At 43.7% G+C, this 17,088-nt stretch overlaps 1 long non-coding RNA gene across 2 annotated transcripts in view; it reads right to left on the bottom strand.

Annotated features, from left to right (window-relative positions):
- Positions 1 to 4,274, bottom strand: part of LOC106607904 (uncharacterized) — a 158,673-nt gene extending 154,399 nt beyond the window's left edge. For both annotated transcript variants that reach the window (XR_001329333.2, XR_006770282.1), the window contains exon 1: positions 4,141 to 4,274. This is a non-coding gene — a long non-coding RNA (uncharacterized lncRNA). The remainder of the gene's footprint in view (positions 1 to 4,140) is intronic.
- Positions 4,275 to 17,088: the final 12,814 nt, after the last annotated feature.

Here is a 17,088-nt window from a genome sequence, read left to right as displayed (position 1 = left end):
TGGACACGACCCAGTCGTTCGTTCTAAATGTTCCATTGCCATACTGGAGGGCAACATTCTCATCCCTTGCTTGCTAGCTTGCCAGCCAACTACATCTAACATACAGTCACGTCAAACAGTGCAGCCAGAATAACAACAGTAGCTGCATTTGCATTTGTTTAAGCTGTTTTCTAGTGACATTTATTTGGATACATCCATAACAATGAGCTAATGAGGTGCGATTTCACCTGGCATTGAAAATGTGCTCTCTCGTCAGGACACTGGTGTTCAGAAGAGCTAGCCAATAACACAGCAAACACAATCACTTCAAACTGAAGTTGCAAAGACTGCAAACTAGGTGCACTTCGTTTCGTTTGACCTTTTTCAATTTACATTTATTTGTATATATACATAAAAATTATGCCAAATGATTCAATATTTCGACTGGCTGAGAAACGCTGCCTGCCTGTCTGTCTCGTCCCGACTCCCGATACGTTCATTACTTTGGTACAGCTGGAGATCAAATTTGAATATTGAAACAATGTTGCGAATGTCGGGGAGACAGACAGCAAGGTTTATACAAATCTTGCTGTGAGAAATGTGAGATAATGTCTAGATGCTTTTTATAGTGGAGATCAAGTTTAGAAATTGATTGGCTTGGCTGAAGAGACAGTGGATTGCGCAGTCAAATGCAACAGAGTAAATAGGCATTTTAAGATCATAGATTTAGCTGGTGGTAACTTGTGAAATAGGCACTGTCTGGAATGCGGTTTTAACCAATCAGAATTCAGGATTAGAACCACCATTGTATAGATCAGTGGCACATAACCTCAATTTAATCAATTCTAAAGTCAGGCTGTAACACAACAACATTTGGAAAAAGTAAAGGGGTGTGAATACTTTCTGAAGGCACTGTACATTACTGAAAGAATGTACTCTTGCTAGAGTACGATTGTAACGCTATGGAAGTTTTTCCGATCTACACCACCTGGTTTAGAGGTGTGGTCCTGTAGAAAATAACTAAATAAAACTAAACAATTCTAAGACAAAACAGGTTCTTCAACAGCAGGGGTGGACCATGGGAATAAAAGTCAACAATATTTTATTTTCAGTTTTCAGCTTTGCAAGAAAAGCACAATCTCCAGGCCCACAAATTATTTTGTTGACGATAATTATTCGGACTAGGCCCCTTAGTTCCAGTGTAGGGAGATCTTAATGCTACAGCATACAATGACATTCTAGACGATGCTGTGCTTCCAACTTTGTGGCAAAAGTTAGGGGAAGGCCCTTTCCTCTTTCAGCATGCCAATGCCCCCGTGCACAAAGCGAGGTCCATACAGAAATGGTTTGTTGAGATTGGTGTGGAAGAACTTGACTGGCCTGCACAGAGCCATGACCTCAACCCCATCGAACACCATTTGCAATTCATTGGAATGCCGACTGCGAACCAGGCCTAATCTCCCAACATCAGTGCCTGACCTCACTAATGCTCTTGTGGCTGAATGGAAGCAAGTCCCCGCAGCAATGTTCCAACATCTAGTGGAAAGCCTTCCCAGAAGAGTGGAGACTGTTATAGCAGCAAAGGGAGGACCAACTCCATATTAATGCCCATGATTTTGGAATGAGATGTTCGATGAGCATGTGTCCACAGACTTTTGAAGGCATGCCCAGGGAGAAGGAGAGCAGGTCTAGATGGCCTAAAATACCATTTACCATTAACTACACATTTTACTCTTTTTAGACTGGGACCAAATACTATGTGGCAGAGTTACATTTTTACAGTACACACACCCACACACACACACACAAACACTACGACCTCATTCTCCATTCTCTCAGATTTTAATGCTGCCACTCTACTTTTCTCCCTCTTTTCATTCTCAGTTTGACAACGGTCACCCATTACCCTCAGTCCCCCATAGTGACCATAGCTGACCCTTGACCCTGGTCTGAAAGGCCCAGCGTCCTTTATATAGAGCATCTAAGCCATGGCCCATTCCAAGCCCCCCTCATGGCCTCCTTCTTAAGGGCTGGATAAATGAGGGACGCGCTGATTCCAAGGTAAAGGACTGTGTGACACAGACACCCCCCTTGTCTCCACGCCGACCCCTTCCTGGTCTCCATAGAGACCATAGAGACCCTCTGTCCACCCTCATTGCACACCCCACCCACCGCCCCTGACTCAATAGACCCCCTGTGGCTCATCCATTCTGGGCCTAAAGGCCCCTCAGATTGTCTATTATTCTATAAATTATTTTGGATCATAAGAAAGCCGTTGGCCTCTTACACATCTCTCATTAAATTACTGGCCAGGGTTGTGGTTCAGAATTGTAATCTTCCAAATTTGCTGTAGTGAAAAAATTACATTATTTTGGGAGCGCAGGGGGGGTGTGTGTGTATGATATATTGTGTCGGGTCATTTGGTATGTATAGACCAGACATGGTTTATACACCCCCCCCCCCCCTTTGAATTTCTTACTATTGCCAAGGGGCTGAGAACTTTTTTTGCAATTTTATCAACAATTTGATGCAACTCTACTCATTTTGCCATGGAACAGTGACAAAAAAAAAAAGATCAGTTTTACAGCAAATTTTCTCAAACTCTACCAATTTTTCCATAGGGTGGAGAGACATTTTTTATGTTTTAAAGCAAATTTCCTGCTATTCTACACATTTTGCCATAACTTATGCCATGCTAATGATACCTGAGTGAGAATGACTAACAAAATCAATGGGGCCCCTTGGATGTCAGGGCCCCTGGGCACGTGCCCTGCATGCCTCGAGCCCTGCGTGCCTGGTCAGTATTCGGCCAGGATTACTAAAAGCATAGATAGCTGGCTAGAATAATTTACCAATCTAAAAATTGTTAGATGACATGGCTAATTGTCAGTGAGTGACATAACAACAGAAACATTTCTGATGCACAACCAAACTTTGAACTTTGCACCTTGTGTATTCTACTACTCTAACTCTCAACAGTAAGTTGAGACCCCGACTGAGTTTTTTTTGTGTGGTTTGGGGTGTCTCATAGCGGCTTATGCCTGGTGCTGGCCCTGTTTGGGATGAGGATAGTGTGGTCAGTGTAGAATGTACGATAGCTCTAACATCGATATAGATGGATTTAAAATTACTCTTTTGTGGGCCTTATCACAGATAGCCAGTCCTGCCCTACTTCATGCCAAAAATAGGTGTGCATGTAAAATATAGAAATATATATAGATTAATTTATATTAGTACTGTTGTATCTAGTGCAAATAGTGATAGGGATCACTTCAAAGTCTATTGATATTCATGAAAAGATTGTTCATGAAACGATTGCAGCTAGTGTAGCATTGAAAAGAAAGCATTGAAACTCTGTATCATGTGGTTTGATAGATGAAGAAAACCAATGGTTGGGACCACACAGTCACACACTCCGGTAATGCTTCCACGCTGTGCAGTTTCTCTCCAGCACTACTAGGGCCATGCTTATGTACCCTGCAGTTCCTGCGGATGAACAGTATATCACATGTCTGTTTGTTCTCCCTGTGTGGCTCTTTCTGAGCATAGAGGTCAAAGGGGGAAAGGGGGAAGACCCTGTGCGATGGCGGCCGGGGAGTCTGGGAAGTCTGAGTCTCCCTCTGTATGGCAGGAGGAGGAGGAGGGGTGGGGATATGTGGGGGAGGAGGAGGACCTGTAGTCTGACAAAGGCCCAGTTTGTTACTCTTTCCTTTAGAGGAATCACAAAGGCAAATCTGACTGGAAGCCCCAGTGACCTCTGTGCAGCCTGAGCAGGAAAGGGTGTCCGATTCTAACAGACGAGTCAGACCACTAAAACACAGAACACCGAAGCCAAACTCTGCTTCCCAAATGTCACCCTATTCACTATTTAGTGCACTACTTTTGACAATGACCCATTGCCATTTGGAACACAGCCCAAGTAAATCAGAACCCTCTGTGGTCTTAGTGAGATCAAGCTACATGACCGCATCTGACCGCACATGGTCCTATGGTCCAGTGAGATATAAACAATGCTGCAGACTTGGTCATGTAGCTGACCAGGGAATCGTTCAAAGTTTGTACATAGAAATATAACATAGGAATCTTACTGTATTATCTAAATAGAAAACTAATCCAAGAGCAAAAAAAGACACACACAGAGTACACACTTATTATACACACCTTCCGTTGTCCCCTCCTGGCAGAGACAATAACAGTAACATTCTGCGGTAAAGGTCAAACACACAAACTCACACTGCTCAGCCACTGCTAGAGGCACAATCTTCTACCTGCTACCTGGAGTGGTATTCAATTCCAAAACATCAAACCCAAGATTAAATCAAACCACTTACTCACGATCCAGAAAGGTAGAAAGAGGAGGAGCAGAATTTAGATTGTGTATCTCCCATTCTGAATCATTCAGGCTAATGAATAACGTCAATACGGGCCAACACTGCACCTAGCAGCATTTTATCTCATAAAAGCCTATCAAACATTTAACAAATGAGAAATGGTAGAAATTCCTCAAGTGTTGTCATTTTGCCATATATCAAACACCGTGATATATATATTTTAGATGGGCTGTTTTATTTTTAGCAGGCACGGTCTTCATATCTGATGGAACGGTCAGACTGAAGCCGTCAAGTCAATTATACATATAAATATATAACTACTGTACGGCTACAGTAATATAAAAACACTATAATAATACAGCCCGGGTTATTACTCTCATGTTGTATATGATTAATAGGTAATACTGTATAATACTGTATAATTTTATGTCAGCTATTTATTGCCTAGATCAAATGTAACCAGTGTGCTCATCTATTCTTTTTCCTATACCATATATGTATTCTGTGGTGGTGACAGTGTGTGTGAGTCATGGACAGAGTATCAGAAAGCTACCCTGGGCTATTTGAGTAGTGTGGCTTAGACCGGAGGTAGAGCAGAGAGCCTGTGACAACAGTCAGATCTGAGGGAACACCCCTTTGATTTTACACGACAGATGGGAACGAAAGAGAAGAGAGCGAGGGAGAGGAAGGGAGAGAGAGAGCGAGAGACAGCATGATAGTGAGCGAGAGAGAGAGTGAGAGAACGAGGGAAAGAGAGGAAGGGAGAGAGATCTATCTATGCTTTCAGACTCAAGACAATCCAGTGCTCCTTGCTTTTGACAGGCCCCGGATTTGTATAAGATCAGAGTGGGTTCATATTAGCCTATTGATTTGAAGAGAAGGGATTGATGGATATTAAAAAATAAATGCTTTTGAGAATAAAAAAAAATCTATCTTCGGGGTCAGTTGTCTATGCTAGCGCCCTCAGACCAAACATATGACCTATCCAGCTGCCATGCAATATTAAAGTGTTCCAAGTTTTCCTCTCCTCCCAATACGCTACTAGTACAACTATCAATCAGGTAGAGCTATGTCACGAACTGTCTCTCTCCCTCTCGTCATTGTGTTAAGTACATTCCTCTCATGCGTTCTGTGTAAATCCAGCAGGGCCGGTAAGAACAGGGACAATGGATTCTGGTTATTTTAGTTAATTACCACGTTTTCTACGCTGAACTAGTTTGAATATTTGCCTATTGAAAACTACTTACAGGGTCCCACAGTTTGTTTTTGATTTGATGTCTCTCGTGCTTTCTTGATATGATTTCTCTCTAGAATAGGGGTCACCAACCAGTCGTTTGCGATCGACTGATCTATCTCCAATGCATTCCTTGTTCGATCACAAAACATTTCTGTAAAAAACCCAACAATAAAGCCTTGCCTGTATATTTTTGTTTATTTGTTTTGTGCTGTTTGTGGTAGGTGCACTTGATTCAGTAGCCTTCGCGCTGGGAAGGCAAAGTGTTCCCATTTTGAACCATTTTATATGTCTGAAAGTAGAACTCTGCCTACCCGGCAGGCCTACAGAGCAAATCAACTGCACCTATAGGGCTACTGCTGGCCCGTCAGATAGCTCAGATCACCATGTCTGCACAGTTCCCTCGAACCATAGACTGTAAAAAGAACATACAGTAAAGTTGATACTTTCAGATTTCAATACTTTTAAAACCATGACTCAACGAATATAGCAAATAGCTGCTGTTTTTATGAGTAAGTTCATGTTTAAGTTGTCATTCAGCACTGTCACTTTTTTCAACACTTTTATAAGCCATAAAATGCACTCTCTCTACTTCCACTTACGCTACAACCAGCACTGCAGCTGCAATGAATGAGTATCGTAAAGTGTTCCGATAAGCTTAAGTTGTTATTATTAGCGGCTTGTATCTTTTTTAATATCAACAAATATTTTACTTTCTCTGGTCATAGGAGTAACAACATGAATTGGTGCATGAGACAGAAATAATTCAGTGCGACTTGAGTTTCGCCATCAGCTGGAAGCCTGTTCTAACGCTTGTGTTGGGAGTCAGGAAGCAAGTACAGGGGGTGAATTTAATAAGAAATAGAACATGGACCAATACAAAACAAGAGTAGCGTCTGGACATGAGAAATATAACTAATACTGCCTGGGGAAAGAACCAAAGGGAGTAACAGATATAGGGGAGGTAATCATAGAAATGACAGGTGAGTCTCATGAGGTGCAGGTGTGCGTAACGATGGTGGCAGGAGTGTGTAATAATAAGTAAACTGGCGACAATAAGCGCCAGAGAGGGGGAGCGGGAGTACAGTCGTGGCCAAACGTTTTGAGAATGACAAATATTAATTTTCACAAAGTCTGCTGCCTCAGTTTGTATAATGGCAATTTGCATATACTCCAGAATGTTATGAAGAGTGATCAGAGGAATAACAATTAATTGCAAAGTCCCTCTTTGCCATGCAAATGAACTGAATCCCCCAAAACATTTCCACTGCATTTCAGCCCTGCCACCCACAAAAGGACCAGCTGACATCATGTCAGTGATTCTCTCGTTAACACAGGTGTGAGTGTTGACGAGGAGAAGGCTGGAAATCACTCTGTCATGCTGATTGAGTTCGAATAACAGACTGGAAGCTTCAAAAGGAGGGTGGTTCTTGGAATCATTGTTCTTCCTCTGTCAACCATGGTTACCTGCAAGGAAACACGTGCCGTCATCATTGCTTTGCACAAAAAGGGCTTCACAGGCAAGGATATTGCTGCCAGTAAGATTGCACCTAAATCAACCATTTATCGGATCATCAAGAACTTCAAGGAGAGCAGTTCAATTGTTGTGAAAAAGGCTTCAGGGTGCCAAAGAAAGTCCAGCAAGCGCCAGGACCGTCTCCTAAAGTTGATTCAGCTGCGGGATCGGGGCACCACCAGTACAGAGCTTGCTCAGGAATGGCAGAAGGCAGGTGTGAGTGCATCTGCACGCATAGTGAGGCGAAGACTTTGGAGGATGGCCTGGTGTCAAGAAGGGCAGCAAAGAAGCCCCTTCTCTCCAGGAAAAACATCTGGGACAGACTGATATTCTGCAAAAGGTACAGGGATTGGACTGCTGAGGACTGGGGTAAAGTAATTTTCTCTGATGAATCCCCTTTCCGATTGTTCGGGGCATCCGGAAAAAAGCTTGTCCGGAGAAGACAAGGTGAGCGCTACCATCAGTCCTGTGTCATGCCAACAGTAAAGCATCCTGAGACCATTCATATGTGGGGTTGCATCGCAGCCAAGGGAGTGGGCTCACTCACAATTTTGCCTAAGAACACAGCCATGAATAAAGAATGGTACCAAAACATCCTCCAAGAGCAACTTCTCCCAACCATCCAGGAACAGTTTGGTGACGAACAATGCCTTTTCCAGCATGATGGAGCACCTTGCCATAAGGCAAAAGTGATAACTTAGTGGCTCGGGGAACAAAACATTGATATTTTGGGTCCATGGCCAGGAAACTCCCCAGACCTTAATCCCATTGAGAACGTGTGGTCAATCCTCAAGAGGCGCGTGGACAAACAAAACCCCACAAATTCTGACAAACTCCAAGAATTGATTATGCAAGAATGGGCTTCCGTCAGTCGGGTTGTGGCCCAGAAGTTAATTGACAGCATGCCAGGGCGGATTGCAGAGGTCTTAAAAAGAAGGGTCAACACTGCAAATATTGACTCTTTGCATCAACTTCGTGTAATTGTCAATAAAAGTCTTTGACACTTATGAAATGCTTGTAATTATACTTCAGTATTCCATAGTAACATCTGACAAAAATATCTAAAGACACTGAAGCAGCAAACTTTGTGGAAATTAATATTTGTGTCATTCTCAAAACTTTTGGCCACGACTGTAGATATGACACTAGTACAGAATAAAAATATTCCAAAACATGCATCTTGTTTGCAATATGGCACTAAAGTAAAACTGCAAAACATTTGGCAAAGAACTTAACTTAATGTCCTGAATACAAAGCTTTATGTTTGTACACAAAACATCACAGAGTACCACTCTTAATATTTCAAGCATAGTGTGCCTGCATCATGTTATGGGGATTATTGTTTTTTTAGGATAAAATAAACGGACTACAGCTAAGCACAGGCAAAATCCAAGAGAAAAACCTGGTACAGTCTTCTTTCCAATAGACCCTGGGAGACTAATGTACCTTTCAGCAGGACAAAAACATAAAACACAAGGCCAAATTAACATTGGAGTTACTTACCAAGATGACGTTGAATGTTTAACAGCCCAGTTACAGTTTTAACTTAAACTTGAAAATGGCTCGCTAGCAATGACCAACTTGTGCAAATAGTGTACAATCCAGGTGTGCAAAACTCTTAGAGATTTACTCAGAAATACTTTCAGCTGTAATCTCTGCAAAATGTTATTCTAACATGTATTGACACAGGGGTGTGAATAGTAATGTAGATGAGATATTTCTCTATTTCATTTAAAATAAATTTGCAAACATTTCTAAAAACATGTTTCAATTCTTCCTTATGGGGTTTGCGTGTAGATGGGTGAGAAAAATTGGGCTCCCGAGTGGTGCAGAGGTCTAAGGCACTGCATCTCAGTGCTAGATGCGTCACTACAGACACCCTGGTTCATATCCAGGCTGTATAACAACCGGCCATGATTGGGAGTCCCATTGGGCAGCGCACAATTGGCCCAGCATTGTCCGGGTTTGGCCGGTGTAGGCCATCATTGTAAATAATAATTTTTTCTTAACTAAATTGCCTAGTTAATTAAAGGTTAAATCATTTTTTTTTATCCATTTTGAATTCTGTCTGTAACACAACAAAATGTGAATAAGTCACGGTATGAATAATTTCTGAAGGCACTGTATGTCCTTTTCAACATGTGCAACATTACTCAACATAAGCAACACCCTAACAACCCTGATTCTCCCCATGTTCTTCCTCCATCCACACCTCTTCCTTCTCCTCCTCTTCCTTTTCCCCCACTCCTAAATGTTCCAGTGCCCTCATTCTGCTCCAAGGTTAGCGAGAACCCCTGGTGCTGCAATCTGTTCAGGAGCCGCCTTTGCTCTTGGCAAACTCCAAGGCCTCGATCAGGGCCCTCCACCTCCTTCGCCTCTCTCACACACACACACATGCAGGCACGCACGCACCCACCCACCCACCCAGGCACTCACACACACAGAAAGAGAGAGACACACACGCACACACAAACCACATCAGCGGAACAGGTTGTCCTGTTTGAACAGATGTTGCTGAACCCCCACCACCCTCCACTTCCAGGGCCCCAAATCTCTGTGGCCTGCCTGCCTGTCCATTTACACAGCGAACCTAGGGAGACCATTAATTTAGCCCCAGGCCTCTGGGCCCAGACAGATCCCAGAGCATGTGGACAGTCATAATTGTGCCCAGTGAGCTGACACTGTGAGTTATCCTCTTGACAGCCCAGCTTGGGAGGAGACGCAGATAGAGTTCAACTGCAAGATCGAGGTTGAATTATGTTGAAAGAGAAGACTAACATTGATGTGTCTGTCGGTAGAATTGAAACAAACGTGGCATGCGTGGAAGCTTTATCAAACAGCCATCGCTTATTATGTGCCCTGTTTGAATTTGACTTCCAATCCCCCAGTGTGTGAATCAATATAATTGTTGCATACCCTTTATGTCGTATAGCAAAAGGATATGAAACCCATGACTTCTAAGGAAATTGCTTTATTGGGAGAAAAACCCACAGATAATAAATATCTCATTGATCTGTACTCAGTTGTTCGCAGCACTCAAGTGTATATAGAACACTGTGATGTTTCTTTTTTCCTGAGTTTTGTGAGTCTGTGTTATAGCGGGGAATCAGGTGGACCCACAGGGACTTGAGGTGAAAGAACAAATCGCTAAATGTATATTTCAAAGAAAGCATTTAAACTTTGCAAACCTCTCAGTGTCTGTTCGCACCCCGGCACTCACGCAAAGTTAATGGCTCAGATGCACTCTGCACAGACCCACCAAGGACCTGTGCAATCAACAGATAAAATATATTTCACTTGGCCTGGTTATTAAATTCAACCAATCTGTATGCATAACATCCCACCCCACTCTCCTTCCTTCTATCTATCAATCAATCTCTCTCTCTGTTTTTCTCCCTCTTTCCCTTCCCCTCCACCTCATCCTACCCTGCTCTCTTTCTCCAGTCTCACTTTCTTGGCTTCCTTCTATCTCTCTCTCTTTCTCCCTATCCCCAATCCCTTTGCCCCTTTCCCTCACTCTGCCCTGCTCTCTCTCACTCAGGTTTCTAATTTTCTTGTTTATTTTTCTACAGCTACTTTGCTCTCTCTACTGGATAGGTTAGTACTTGTTAGGGTGCCATTCATATTGCCTAAACTGAAGCACACTGGGTCTAGGAGACAGTGGCGAGGACTGTAGAGAGGGTCAGTGGAGAGGGTAAGTGACAGCCAGTTCATGCAATTTACATTTTAAGAAATGGCGGCATTGTGTAAATTGATTCAGCCTTCACGACTCCACACAGAGGACAGAGAGAGACTGAGAAACAGAGAGAGAGAGAGAGAGAGACACTCAGAACCAGAGAGAGACACAGAACCAGAGAGAGAGAGAAGGAGAACAATTTGAGATTTCAAAACATGAGAGAGAGAGGATGAATTATCAGCAGCGGTAGCAGGGTGTGCTACCTAGCGTGGTGTGTGGGTGTAATGTAATTTGTTTGTGTTGTGAGAGATGTCTCCCTCGGCTAGCAAGGCGAACCCCTGAGGTCATGGTGGACATGCAGGGAGACTTGATTTATGGGTGAAGTGCAGTCGACCAGGCCCACGTACACACCCGCACCGCCATACTGTACAGCTGTCATTCATTGCAGCTGTCAGACCATCATTGGCTGTGGCGTGGCTGTGATTTGCCTCTTATTTAATCTTGATTAAATAGAGAGAGACACTTATGGTGTGCCGCACTCAACTCGGGGGGGTCGGAGCATGCATACCGAACAGCAGTCTACACACACACACAAACACACCTCTCTCACTCTCCTTTACATATTACTAGGCTATTATTAGCTAGTCTGACATCTATTGGGCAGTGTGAGTTACTGCAACCGTATCAGTCTCAGACAGACAGACAGGGTTAAATCTGTTATTGTCAGGTGAGGATAACCACTTGGAGGAAGAGACAGACTGTGATTCGTTCTGCACCTGGAGTAAGTTCACCCTCTCACCTTAGGCTCAGCACACGGTAAGACATATGTCTGTGGCTGCACTACTTTTGAACACAGCGCTATGGGCCATGGTCAAAAGGAACGCAGTATATAGTGAAAAAAGTTACATTTGGGACACAGAAAGTGAGAGAGCTCACAGCAAGAAGCTATCTTATCAAAACAATGGTCACTTAGCCAAGGTCAACCAGGTCAAGGAGCTCACAGTGGATTAGTGACAGGAATGTTAGAAATAATCACTCTCTCGCTCTCTCTCTGCTATGGAACTTTGACCTGTTCATCGGACGTGCTTGTCTCGGACCTGCTGTTTCCTCTCTCTCTCTCCAGTAAACACAAGTAGAGCAATAACAACCAGACAGACTGTAAACTTATTTTCTAATAACCCTTTTGATTTCAGCTACTAAAAAACTCACTGCAACATCTTCAATCTCTCAGTATAATTGGAAGAGAAGTGATATAAACCACATCTGTGACAGTTTGTGATCTTGCCTCATCATTTTGTAATGGGAAAAGGGGAAACGAATGATGACTGCATCTGTGGCTCAGAAGAGTGGCTGTAAATTTCACACCAGGTGCCTGTTAGGATCTTACTATGGGGATGGACAATGAGGAGCTGAGGACTAAGGTTTACACACATGAACACACACACTCATGAGCGTGCACACACGCTCACTTGCACACGCACACACACAAGGGCTGTGGGGCTGCTGCTGTTTTCACTCCCTCCCTTAGCCCAATAAGCCTAAATCCAGCAGGTCAGGAAGAGGGTTAGCCTGGCCTTGGGGAACACATTCAGGTACATATATGTATGTGCACACACAGACACATGCACCAGCAGATTGTAGCGGGTTTACTAACGCATGAATTCTAGTATCTATGTTGACTATGACATTACCTAATATGGTGCCAACGATGTAGGCTGTGTGTAGCGGTTAGTGGTTATGACATGAAGGTTTGGCTTGGAAAGGTTTTTTCAGCTGGTCACAGACAGGTGATGTGTTGTGCACTGTCCACAAGCAAAGATAAAAGGTGACAGGAAGAGAGTGCATAGATGCGAGAACGAATTATACAACTATCAAGTGGATCATGCTGTTTGTATGTGGCTGCTATGAAATTCATTCCACCAATTCTGTTGAAAAATATTTCTTAAACGGAAGCAAATGGAATGAAATGGGGATAAACATATCTGAATTTGTCCAATAGAAACAATTATTTGCAACTGTTGGACTAATGATTACACCCTAGATCAGTTAGATTTGAGTATCGTGTAGTAGCCTATACCTTTCGATGTTACACTGAGCTGGGTGAATGGAAATGAATGACAGTCATCCAATATGTGCCTCACCACCTGGATTCTGTCTTATGTAGCAAAATGTGAAGTGGTGTTTTTTACATTGGATAAAAGTAGAGACTCAGAGCTAGAAAATTGTTTCATACACTGCATTTGAGGAACAATGGGAAAGTAATTCTGCTTTTTGAAAGTTTATCAACTTGTCAACTCACTTTTGAGAAAATCGCCTTTGACTGTTTTGGTATCTAGTCAAGAGCTCTTCTTTGTCTACACCCATTCAGCATTCAGCAGACAGATGTTTTCTCCATCTCTTTAGCTATCATACTCTAATTCCACTGATTTCAAAACTTGATCCTCCAGAAAATGGAGAGCAACACTTATGCAGCTCCACTACACAATACATAAAAAAAGCGACAGGATTACCAACACAGACAGACGCCTTCAATATAGCAGTCCAATCTGAACTCCGATCTCGGCATGTCCAGCCCACTCATTATCTCAGCCAATCATGGCTAGTGGGAAGGTATTTTTCTGTGGCTTAACCAACATGGCTCGTAATTTAACAATTGTATTTGTATTTACAGATGGCATACAAGTTTGTTATTAACCTGTTAGGGCTAGGGGGCAGTATTTGCACGGCTGGATAAAAAAAATGTACCCGATTTAATCTGGTTACTAATCCTACCCAGTAACTAGAATATGCATATACTTATTATATATGGATAGAAAACACTCTAAAGTTTCTAAAACTGTTTGAATGGTGTCTGTGAGTATAACAGAACTCATTTGGCAGGCAAAACCCTTAGACATTTTCTGACAGGAAGTGGATACCTGATGTGTTGTATTACCTTTAAACCTATGCCATTGAAAAACACAGGGGCTGAGGAATATTTTGGCACTTCCTATTGCTTCCACTAGATGTCACCAGCCTTTACAAAGTGTTTTGAGTCTTCTGGAGGGAGATCTGACCGAACAAGAGCCATGGAACGATGATGGCCCATTAGACACCTGGCGCGAGTTCATGTTGGGTACCCTCGTTCCAATACGTTATAAAAGAGTATGCATTCGTCCACCTTGAATATTATTCATGTTCTGGTTAAAAAAGGCCCTAATGATTTATGCTATACAACGTTTGACATGTTTGAACGAACGTAAATATATTTTTTCCCCTCGTTCATGAAGTGAAGTCCGGCGGGCTTAGATCATGTGCTAACAAGACGGAGATTTTTGGACATAAATGATGAGCTTTTTTGAACAAAACTACATTCGTTATGGACCTGTGATACCTGGAAGTGACATCTGATGAAGAGAATCAAAGGTAATGGATTATTTACATAGTATTTTCGATATTAGATCTCCCCAACATGACGACTAGTCTGTATCGCAACGCGTATTTTTCTGGGCGCAGTGCTCAGATTATTGCAAAGTGTGATTTCCCAGTAAGGTTATTTTTAAATCTGGCAAGTTGATTGCGTTCAAGAGATGTAAATCTATAATTCTTTAAATGACAATATAATATTTTACCAATGTTTTCTAATTTTAATTATTTAATTTGTGATGCTGACTTGACTGCCGGTTATTGGAGGGAAACGATTTCCTCAACATCAATGCCATAGTAAAACGCTGTTTTTGGATATAAATATGAACTTGATATAACTAAAAATGCATGCATTGTCTAACATAATGTCCTAGGAGTGTCATCTGATGGAGATTGTAAAAGGTTAGTGCATCATTTTAGCTGGTTTTATGGTTTTGGTGACCCTGTCTTTGAATTGACAAAACATTACACACAACTCTTGTAAATGTACTGTCCTAACATACTCTAAATTTATGCTTTCGCCGTAAAACCTTTTTGAAATCGTAAAACGTGGTTAGATTAAGGAGATGTTTATCTTTCAAAGGGTGTAAAATAGTTGTATGTTTGAAAAATTTGAATTTTGACATTTATTTGGATTCAAATTTGCCGCTCTTGAAATGCACCTGCTGTTGATGGAGTGCACCACGGGGGGGACGCCTGCGTCCCACCTAGCCCATAGAGGTTAAGGCACATGAAAGTTCACATGTTCGAGAAGGCATTTCTGCCCCCCAAATTTTTTGTTGTTGAGAAAAACATATTTTTTACGTTCAAACGGCTCTCTTGTGAAGTCGTGACTTGCGACATACGCCTAGTCTCCTGAATCGGGTCACATATGCTGTAATAGAAACAAGGCCATGCTAATAAAAAAAACGGCACGGACCGCCACTGACACACACACACACCAAATACAGATACACGCTCCTCCCCTAATACGCACACAGACAGCGTTAGTGGTGTCACTCACCACCTCCTAGTGCACATCTCCAGATTGTATCTGTCACTCCCTGATTTTAGATCTGTAACGCCCAATGCAGGAGGTGAGAAGCAGGTACAGGGAGTGAACCATTTAATATAGACGGACATGCAACGGAACAAGAACAGCGCCTGGACATAAACGCGAAATGACAAACAATGCTACTACAGGGAACAACACAGAGAAGCAGACATACCTGTATATGCAGGGGCAATCAACAAAGTGAGGGAGTCCAGGTGAGTCCAATGAGCGCAGCTGTGCGTAATGATGGTAACAGGTGCATATGACAACGGATAGCCTTTTGCCCTCGAGCGCCAGGGAGGAGGAGGTGCCACTCGGCATCCCACCCGGGCGAGCCGGATGGTCCGGCTGAGGCGTGACAGCCTGACGATCCCGCTGCGGCGTAGAAGCCCCACGTCTGAAGCTTGACGCGGGATGTGAACCTGCCGAGCCAACCAAGGCAAGGAAATCTCTCGAGCCAGCTAGGGCGTGACAGCCCGACGAGCCAGCTTAGACACCCCCATCGGCGGCAGAATCCAAGCCTGACGTCACCAACAAAACAAGAAAACTCATGGGCCGGCTGAGGCATAGGAGCCCGACGAACCGGCTGAAGCATGATGTGGGATGCGAACCTGCCGCGCCAACCGGGGAAAGGAAACCTCTCGAGCCAGCTAGGGCATGACAGCCCGACGAGCCAGCTTAGGCACTCCAGGTTCCATCGGCGGCAGCCCCTGGGTCTAACATCACCAACAAAACAAAAGAACTCATGGACCGGATGAGGCATAGGAGCCCGACGAGCTGACTGAAGCATGACGTGGGATGGGAACTTGCCGAGCCAACCGGGGCAAGGAAACATCTCGAGCCAGCTAGAGCATGACAGCCCGACGAGCCAGCTTAGGCACCCCCGGTTCCATCGGCGGCAGCCCCCGGGTCTGACGTCACCAACAAAACAAAAGAACTCATGGACCGGCTGAGACATAGGAGCCCGATGAGCCGGCTGAAGCATGACGTGGGATGGGAACCTGCCAAGCCTAATGGGGTAAGGAAACCTCTCGAGCCAGCTAGGGCATGACAGCCCGATGAGTCAGCTTAGGCACCCCGGTTCCATCGGCGGCGGCCCCCAGGTCCAATGCCACCAACAAAATAAAACCCTAAAAAACTCCCTGATGCTTCTTGTACTGGTACTAGCAGCATTCTGTAACGCCCAATGCAGGAGATGAGAAGCAGGTACAGGGAGTGAACCATTTCATGTAGATGGACAGGCGACGGAACAAGAACAGAGTCTGGACATAAACAAGAAACAACAAACAATGCTACTACAGGGAACAACACAGAGGAGCAGACATATATTCAGGGGAAAATAACAAAGTGAGGGAGTCCAGGTGAGTCCAATGAGCGCAGCTGCTCATAATGATGGTAACAGGTGCGTTTGAAGGACAGGTACCCTGGCGCCCTTGAGCGCCAGGGAGGAGGAGCGGGAGCAGGTGTTGCAAGATCCTTTCTTCTCCTGTGTTAATGTGTGATGAGTGTTGGCATGTCCACAGAAGGATCCTAGGATCCTAGGCTTATCTCAAGGATACTTCACTAGAAATTACTGTCTGTCTGTGTGACTGTGTGATGGACAGTCAGAGAGCATAATGAAGCTGGGGTCTATAACCCCTAAGGTGATGGGGTCAAATCCCAAAAGAGATTCTCTCCTGTCGTAATTCACCGTCTTGAATTGGCGTACATTGGCTTGCAGACTATCAGCTGTTTGACTGGATTAGGGTCTGACAATGAGTTGTATTCCAGCAAAAATGGTCTTCCTTTCAATCAGTCTGAGCTCATCAGTAGACGCACACACACACACGCACTCTCCTTCTTGGTCAAATAGCCCTTACACAGCCTGGAGGTGTGTTGGATCATTGTCCTGTTGAAAAACAAATGATAGTCCCA

Source organism: Salmo salar, chromosome ssa06, assembly GCF_905237065.1.
Source record: "Salmo salar chromosome ssa06, Ssal_v3.1, whole genome shotgun sequence".
In the NCBI taxonomy this organism is placed as follows: Eukaryota; Metazoa; Chordata; class Actinopteri; order Salmoniformes; family Salmonidae; genus Salmo; species Salmo salar.
Note: the sequence above shows the minus strand (reverse complement) of the source record. Positions and strands in the feature narration are given on the sequence as shown.